The sequence below is a fragment of the Acinonyx jubatus genome, chromosome A3, assembly GCF_027475565.1.
Source record: "Acinonyx jubatus isolate Ajub_Pintada_27869175 chromosome A3, VMU_Ajub_asm_v1.0, whole genome shotgun sequence".
NCBI lineage: Eukaryota > Metazoa > Chordata > Mammalia > Carnivora > Felidae > Acinonyx > Acinonyx jubatus.
The window spans coordinates 34098036-34106547 of record NC_069388.1 but is presented as its reverse complement, the minus strand read 5'-3'; positions in this window follow the sequence as shown (position 1 = coordinate 34106547).

The window sequence follows — 8512 nt, the reverse complement described above, 5'->3', positions numbered from 1 at the left end:
CCTTCACCCACTAGGCTGGGGCCCCAAAAGGTTTGTTGTCAGAATAAAGGAAAACCAAAACTAATTCTAATACTGTATTTATTACAAGATCTCAAAAAAAGTTTCTTTGATTCTCAGTTGGAGGAAAACTATCCAAAGAGGTTATATCTTCAAACAAGCCTAACAAGAATTTTCATCTTTAAAGTAGACCATCACATGCATTAGTGGTTCAAAACATTAAAAAGAACACTAAATGTATCTGGGTTGGATAATTCCATAGGCACCATGCAGAAACAAACACCAATTCTTTCTTTCAGAAAATGTCTCCTTCCTAGGTCTCTGAGAATTCCCATAAATAATTTCTTCAAGGAAAATAAGAATTATACAGTAAAAATTAATTAAGCACACAAGAAAATGAAGTACCAACAGAAGAACCAGAAGAAATCAAACTGTGAAACTAACAGATATAAAGCAATTTACTACACATAAAGAAAAAAAGACAACTAGAAATAATCTTCAGAGAACAGATACCATGAAAAGTGTCCTTAACAGTTTTACAAGAGTACCAAATAAAACATCTAGATACAAAAAATGCAATAGCTGGAATAACAAACACTCAATTGGACAGATTTAATAGCAGATTAGAACCAGATGAAGAGAGAATCAATGACCTGGAAGATAGGCCAGAAAAATTGTAAACTAGAAAGTTAGTTGAAAATGAAAATGATAGTTTTCTCAGAGGTGCTTATAAGATCCATGTATTGAATAGGATGGGAAAGAGAAAGAGCAGAGAGGATTTGGGAAGGCATAGACAGCTGAAATAGCTAATTTTAGCCATGTGGTTTTTCAAACTCCCTTTGAATTATATAGGGCTTAGGCAAGTAGTAAGTAAGGTAAACAGCATAGAGCACAGCCTTATATCTCCAAAATTAGAATCCAGCACCTGATAAGATAGAATAATCCAATATATTGAACCACAGCCCACCATGGTCCATTGGAATAGAAAAGACAAAATGTGGTCTTGAGTGTATTTAAGTGAAAATTCAGGTATGCTCAGTCTTAGAAGCAGAGAAGAGCAAATTTTGGGATTAAAGGAGAAATTATCACTGAAGTTTCAAGCAGTGAGAACAGAATGGATCTCTAAGGGAATCTCTTAAGGAAACTCTTTCTTCACCACAGTTGGCCAGTTGAACAACTTTTACCTTGCATATCATAAAAGTAGTGTGGTCCTCTAGTCTTAAAGGACATTTTAGATGAGCTTAGGCCTTTTGGGTATAAATAATTATCTTAATTAATTCAGAAGCCTTTGGTAGGGTGTGCATTATTTTTATATAACTCAACTTAGTTCATTTTTTTTGAGTATCCATCTGCTAAATATTCTAAGTTAATTGTTTTCAGTGGCAGCTATGTTCCAGAAGGCTTGTATAGTGCCAAGATATGCCAGAAGGAGGACCCACCTGATCTTCAGTTCATCTTTCTATGCAGGCATCCTCTGAGTCATCTGTTGTCTTGCTTTGTTCTTGTACTCCTGGTCCATTTATATCCAATGGTTCTGCTTCATCTGTTCCATCCTAGGGAGTCCTGGAATTCTTTTGTTGTTTTTATGCTACTCTAGGATATGGGAATTTCTTGAAGCTTTCAAAGTGCAATTAGATAAGATTGCACTCCCTCTGGGGTCTTGTTATTTCCTTGGTACTTTGCATAGGAGGCAAAATTCCTCCCTTATTATTCCTCTGACATCTATACTCTTAATACATCGCTAAATCTTTTTATTTCCCTCCAGCTCAGGGAAAAGCTACTTTGTCTCATTATTTCTCCCAAATGTTTTGTCCATAACTGGAATCTTTTCCATTCTGTTGACTGTACAGGTTTTTGAATGACAAAGCCTAGGAGAACAGAACCAGACTTCTAGCTTTCCACCTTGCTATCTCCCTTCCCTGATTTATAGAATACAGAAAGGCTTACCCTTCTAAATAAAGGGAAGATCAGTTGGGGGAAGTATTGGGGAAAGAGATTACATTATTCTATATTTAAAAAATTATCCAGCTGCTTATGTTTGAAAGCAGTACTGCTCTAGATCCAGCCAAAGAGAGTCCTTGCTTTGGGCTTCATGATTTGGAGGGCCTCACTCTGGCTGGTTTTCTGGCTGTGCCACCCCCATAGAAGGCATTTGATGAGTGTACAGCACGTGCCAAACTGGAGGCGCCAACCCCTTTGCTTGGCATTCTAGAATTCCTTGCCCAAATGCCCTCAAGCCCAATTCTAGAGCCAGCATAGGCCTCTTCCATGGGTCCATCCCTTTGAGGGTGGACCAAGCTGAGAATATGTTCATTTATAGGTCTGAAACATGGAGAAGAGGCAGTTCAAAGTTTACCAATTAAAAACTGTTATAATTCTAACTCTATAGGTAGCTTTATAGGAATCAGTTCACTTTCTCTTCTGTGTGTGTTACTTATAGATGGAATGGGGTCTGTCTTGATGTGCTGAGTGTTAGGAGGTAGTTCTTAGCTTGTCCCAGATCACCTGAGATCATTCTCTATCCATAACCTAAGAAGTTGCCTCTGCCTGAGGATGCTTTCTGGCCACAGGAGCATCTTTGGCCAACAGATGGGACAGGCTGGAAGTGCTAAGGAGCTAATGCCTCAGAAGAGACTCGAAGTTGATGAGGGATGGGCATTCATGGGTAAATATCTCAGATGTTCATGCCTGGTGGGTCAATTCTGAGGAGGGTCCATGGGGAATGATTCCAGTTGCTCACAGTGATAACCTGCTTATCAAAAATAACTTTCCTTGGCTTTCCTCATATCCTTGTCTCACTTTTAAAAAATAGAATAAAGAAAGAAAATAGATTAAATCAAGTGGGAATTGAGAGATATTTTAGGGGCAGATATTTTATCTGTGACAATCATATACAGGGAGAGAAAAAATGGGAAAAGTATTTTGATACACTTTGTACTATGCTGTGAATCAACAACTACTTTGCCATCTTTAAAAATGTTTATTTATTTACCTTTGAGTGGGGGGGGGGGCGGTGAGGGAGAGAGAGTGAGAGAGAGAGAGAGAGAGAGAGAAAATCCCAAGCAGGCTCTGCTCTGTCAGTGTGGAGCTGGACATGGGGCCCCATCTCAGGAACCGTGAGATCATGACCTGAGCTGAAATCAAGAGTTGAATGCTTAACTGACTGAGCCACCAAGGTGCCCCTACTTTACCATTTTTAATAGAGGTTTCAGCACAAGTTTATCTCTCAAATGAACTACTTGGACTCATAGATTTTCTCTCAGTGGCATATGAACCATATCTTAGGTTCAACAAGTTGGGGTTGCTCCTTGCTGCAGATAAAAGGGGGATGATTTAGAGAGACTACTCTTGGAGGATAAAAGGGTGTTACCTACCTTTTGACGCTGAAGACCCTCTGTCTAGGCTAGGTATGTGCATGCATGCATGCACATGTATAATGGTAGCACCACCATGATAAAAGGGAAATGGACCTTTCCTCTTAATTCTGTTGGGGTACAGACATGCAATATGAGTCATTTTGAGGGGGTTGCTGTGAAGACCTTTTCATCTGGGTGTGGTTATGACCGAGAAATCTGGACTTCTAAACTGATTGAGCCTGGGGTAGAACCAGTGCTTGGAACATAGTAGGTATTTATTAAATATGCGTTAACTGGATGTATCACTGGAAAATGTTGACAGGAGAATATTTATAGCCTCTACCAGTAAAAGGATAATTCTGTTTTTTTCTGCTTAGCTTGTGAGCTATTTGGGGCAAATTAATCAACACTAGAACATTCAGGAAGGATAGAATGATTTACTTTGGAAAAGATAAAGACTTTAAAGAAAATACAATAAATCCAGAAATGAAGATAAGGGGGGAGAGAAGGCAAAAGTCTGCACAGACTGAAGTTTGAAGGAGATTTGGGGGGACAGTGTCCTTATTGTGACAATCACATACAGAGAGAGAAAGAGAGGGAAGAAGCAGTTTTAATAGACTTTGTAATATGTTATGAATCAAACCCTATTTTGCTACACTTTTTAAATGTTTGTTTTTTGAGAGAGAGAGAGAGAGCACAAGTGGGGCAGGGGCAGAGAGAGAGGGGAGCAGATGACCTGATGCAGGCTCTGTGCTGACAGCAGAAAGCCTGATGTGGCACTTGAACTCACAAACTATGAGATCATGACCTGGGCTGAAGTCAGAGGCTTAACCAACTGAACCACCCAGGTGCCCTATTTTGCTACACTTCACAGAGATTTCTGTACAAATTTATCTCTTGTTTTAAACTAGTTTTCTGGTCTTGAACTGGTGTTGTTAATGCTTCCTGGAGATTTGTCTTTTATTGGTTTTAAATAAATTAATGTATAACCTTAGGTTCTCATGAAAGAGATATTTCTTTGAAATTAAAAAAAAAGGAAATTATAGTATTTCACTGATTCTAAGATTTACTTTTAGCCTGTCTGAAATCAGAATGTGCCTTTATGTTTGATGAGGAGTCATAGTTTAATTGGCAACATTTTTTTCCTTTGTTATTAATACATTTCTTTTGGACACACTAAAATTTTTGACAGTATAATTTCAATAACATGTTCTGTAATTCATTTCAACTTTTAAAGGCTACATGATGAATATTTCCATGACAATATTCAAAATTTCACTTGTTGTTAGTAAGTTTCTTTCCATAAAAATACACTGGATTCCAGTGAATTCAATCCGCATTGTGAGACTTATTTTGCACCCTGTTTTGAGGAGGATGAAAGAAGTCTGGAAAAATAAACAAATATTTGACATTTAGTAAAAAAAATAAATAAACAAATGGCTTTTCGGATTCACAGAGAAAATAACCAGTACCATTTTCCAAACAACCTCCAAATATTCAGTGGCCCAGGGGAAAATGATAATTGTGAGAGACTTTGTAAGACAGTGATTTGGGGTGGAGAGGCACAAAAAAAAGGCAAAAGGGACTAGAGGACAAAAATCAAGAAAGGGGGCCTATATTTTAAAATAAATATTCACCCAATTAAAAAAATGGGCAAGGGGAGCCTGGGTGGCTCAGTTGGTTAAGCTTCTGACTCTTGATTTTGGCTCAGGTCATGATCTCACATTGCATGAGATTGAGCCCCGCATAAGGCTCCATGCTGACAGCACAGAGCCTGCTTGAGAGTCTCTCTCCTTTCTCTTCTCCTTCCCCCTGCCCTCCCTCTCAAAAGTAAATAAACATTAAAAAATATTTAAAAACGGGCAAAGGATTTAAATAGACATTTCTTCACAGAAGATATATATGTGGTCAAGATACACAACATCATTAATTATTAGGGAAATGCAAATCAAAACCACAGTGGCATACTACGTTTTACTCACAAAATGATTTAAAAAAAAACATGTGGGCAAGAACGTGAGAAATTGGAAATTTCAGACTTTGCTGGGAACATAAAGCAGGTGCAGCCACTTTGGAAAACTTTTTGGCCGTTCCTTGAAACGTTAAATGTGAAGATACTATGTGAACAAACAATTCCACCTCTAGGTATGTACCCAAGAGAACCGAAAACATATTTCCAAGAAAAACTTGTACATGAGCATTTATAGCAGTACTACTCGTAATCATAACAAAGTGGAAACAACCCAAATGTTCATCAAGTGGTGAATGAATAAATAAAATATGTACACACTGGCCTATTACTCAACCATTAAAAGGAATGAAGTTCAGGTATATGCTACAACATGGAGAGACCTTGAAAATTTCACGTTAAGCAAAGGAAGGCCATATATTGTATAAATCTAATCATATAAAATGTCCAGAGGAGACAAATCTACAGAGACAGAAAATAAATTTATGGTTTCCAGGAGCAAGGGAGGGAGACAGGGGAATGGAGAGTGACTGCTGATGAATATGGGGTTTCTGTTTGGGAAGACAAAAATGTTCTGGAATTAGTGGTGATTGATGAGAAACTTTTTTTTAATGTTTATTTATTTATTTTGAGAGAGAGAGAGAGCACACAAGTGGAGGAAGGGCAGAGAGAGAGAGAGAGAGAGAGAGAGAGAGAGAGAGAATCCCAAGCAGACTCCATGCTGTCAGTGCAGAGCCCAAAATGAACCATAAGATCATGACCTGAGCTGAAAAAAATAGTCAGACGCTTTAACTGACTGAGCTGCCCAGGCACCCTGGCCAACTGATGAGTAGCTTTTGACTATTAAAAATAACTGAAATGTGTACTGTAAAATGATGAACTTTATGGTATGTGAATTATAGCACAATAAAAGTGTTATTAAAATATATATACGGAGAATATTCCAAGAAACAACTGCACTGTGTGTGGATTCCAGGGGGAAAGAATGGCTCCTGAATTCTCTCTTGTGGGAAAAATAAGCTGTTGTTATCCCTGGAATGTAAGGTAAGCCTAGCTTTCTCTACCCGTGTCCCAGAACATATTTGGTGATTGACCTACTTTAATCACTCATTTGCTGTTTTGTGTCTTGGGGTTGGTCCCATAAGTCAAAGGCAAAGAATGTGGGTTCTGTGGTTTCACTATTACAGAGTTGCAGACCTGTGAGGTGCTTAGACAAGACTATAGCTTTGAGTTAATGACACTTATTATGTATATATTAATGGTTTACTGTTTTCTATCCTAGAACTAATAGCTAGATGAGCAAGTAATAGCAGTAATAGGTAGGCGAGCAAAGAAATTTATTCAACATAAACTCGTAACAACTGGCCTCAAAAGTATTGGTGGAGTATGTATTTAAGTAAGAGGGTCATTAAATCAGAGTTGACATGTACTTTATATGTAAAAGAAAGTACAAAGTGTTTGGTGGCTTGATTGCATTAGTGGACACCATTCATGACCACCTTGTGTCCATATCCTTTTCCCTATAATATTGTAGCGTCTTTCTATTCTTTATTAGGACTGGTCTTATGACTTACTTTTACCGATAGAATGTAGTAGAGGTAACAGCGTGCCAGTTCTGAGTTTAGACTTCATGAAGCCTGAACAGTTTTGCTTATTCTCCAGATCCTGCTTCTGACATGTGAGAAAGCTATTGCTAGCCTGCTGGAGGGTAAGAAATCATAAGAGCAGAACCATGTCACCCCAGTTACTCTAGCCACAGCCTCAGACATGTGAAAGAGTCCAGGTAGGATCAGCCACCAGCCCAGTCATAGCTGACTGCAGATGTACACATGATCCCAATTGAGATCAGGCCAGCCCAGCCTAGATCAGCAGAAACATCCACCTTCCCCTAGACTCACAAAGAATAGAAAATGATTAAGGCACTAAGTTTCATTAGGTAGTGATAGGTAATTGATGCAAGATACAATGAAAGCACAGATGATGAGGCCTGAAAAACTTGGGTGAATGAAAGAAGGCTTTCTAGAGGAAGTAGCATTTATGCTATAAATCCAAAGATGAATAGGAGTTAGTCAGGGAAAGGAAGAAGAACCTGAGTGTGTGTGTGTGTGTGTGTGTGTGTGTGTGTGTGTGTGTTGGGGAAGGGTTCAAGGGAAAGAGAAACAGAAAGAAAGGGTCTAAGTAGTTGAAGGAATGGTATTCAAAAAGCCCAAGAAACGACATGGCCCATAAGGCTGGAATGTAGTGTGGGTGAAGAGTACTAAGAGATAAAGTTAGAGAGTCAAGTAGAAACCAAATCATGTAAGATCTTGAACATTTATCAAGGGGTTTAGTCCTTAGCCTGAGGACAGTTGGGGTCAATAAAGGCTTTTAATCTCATTTTTTCTTTTGTATGACCAGTCTAGCTATAGTATGGGGAAATAGTTACACAATTTGGGACTAGTGGCAAGGAGGCCATTTAGGAAAGCCTTGGCAGGTGGTAGGGGGTGGTGGCCTGAACTTGGCTACTAGGAGGGAGGCCAGAAAGTGAATGAATCTGAGGGCTGTCACAGGGTCACAATTCACCCGATTTGGTGATTCACTGGAAGGGGGATGAGACAGCTGTCAGAGATGATGCCAACATTTTGGTTTGGGTGACTGAGTTGATATTGATTTTGTTCACTGATGTAGAAAACAAAGGTGGTGGAACAGGTTTAAGTGTAACTACAAATTTGGCTGGGTACACACTGTATGTGGAAGATTGTATTTTTCAAGTAAGGCCATGCCTATGTATTTATCAACACTTCATATTCTTCAGTGTGATCCATGCTACTGCCACAGTGAGATGGGATCTATGTTTGTTCCCTCCTCTTGCTTTTGGGCAGGGGCTTGTGACAGCTCCAATGAATGGGGTCCCACATAAGTGATAGCATGTAACTATGAGGCTTGGTCATACAAATTCGGACACAGCTCCTGCCTAGTTCTCTCTCAGGAGGCTCACCTTGGGAATTCAGCCACCATAAAGTGGGAAAACTCAGGTCATTTGGGGAGGACACATGTGGGTGTTCCAGCCCAGATGCCTGGCTAGTCCCTCATACCATCAACTACCAGCCATGTGAATAAATTAGTCTTCAGAGGATTCCAGCTCCCAGTCTTCTTCCTTTCTCCCTTCTTTCCTTCCTCTCTCCTCCCTCCCTTCCTCTTTCTCTTTCTT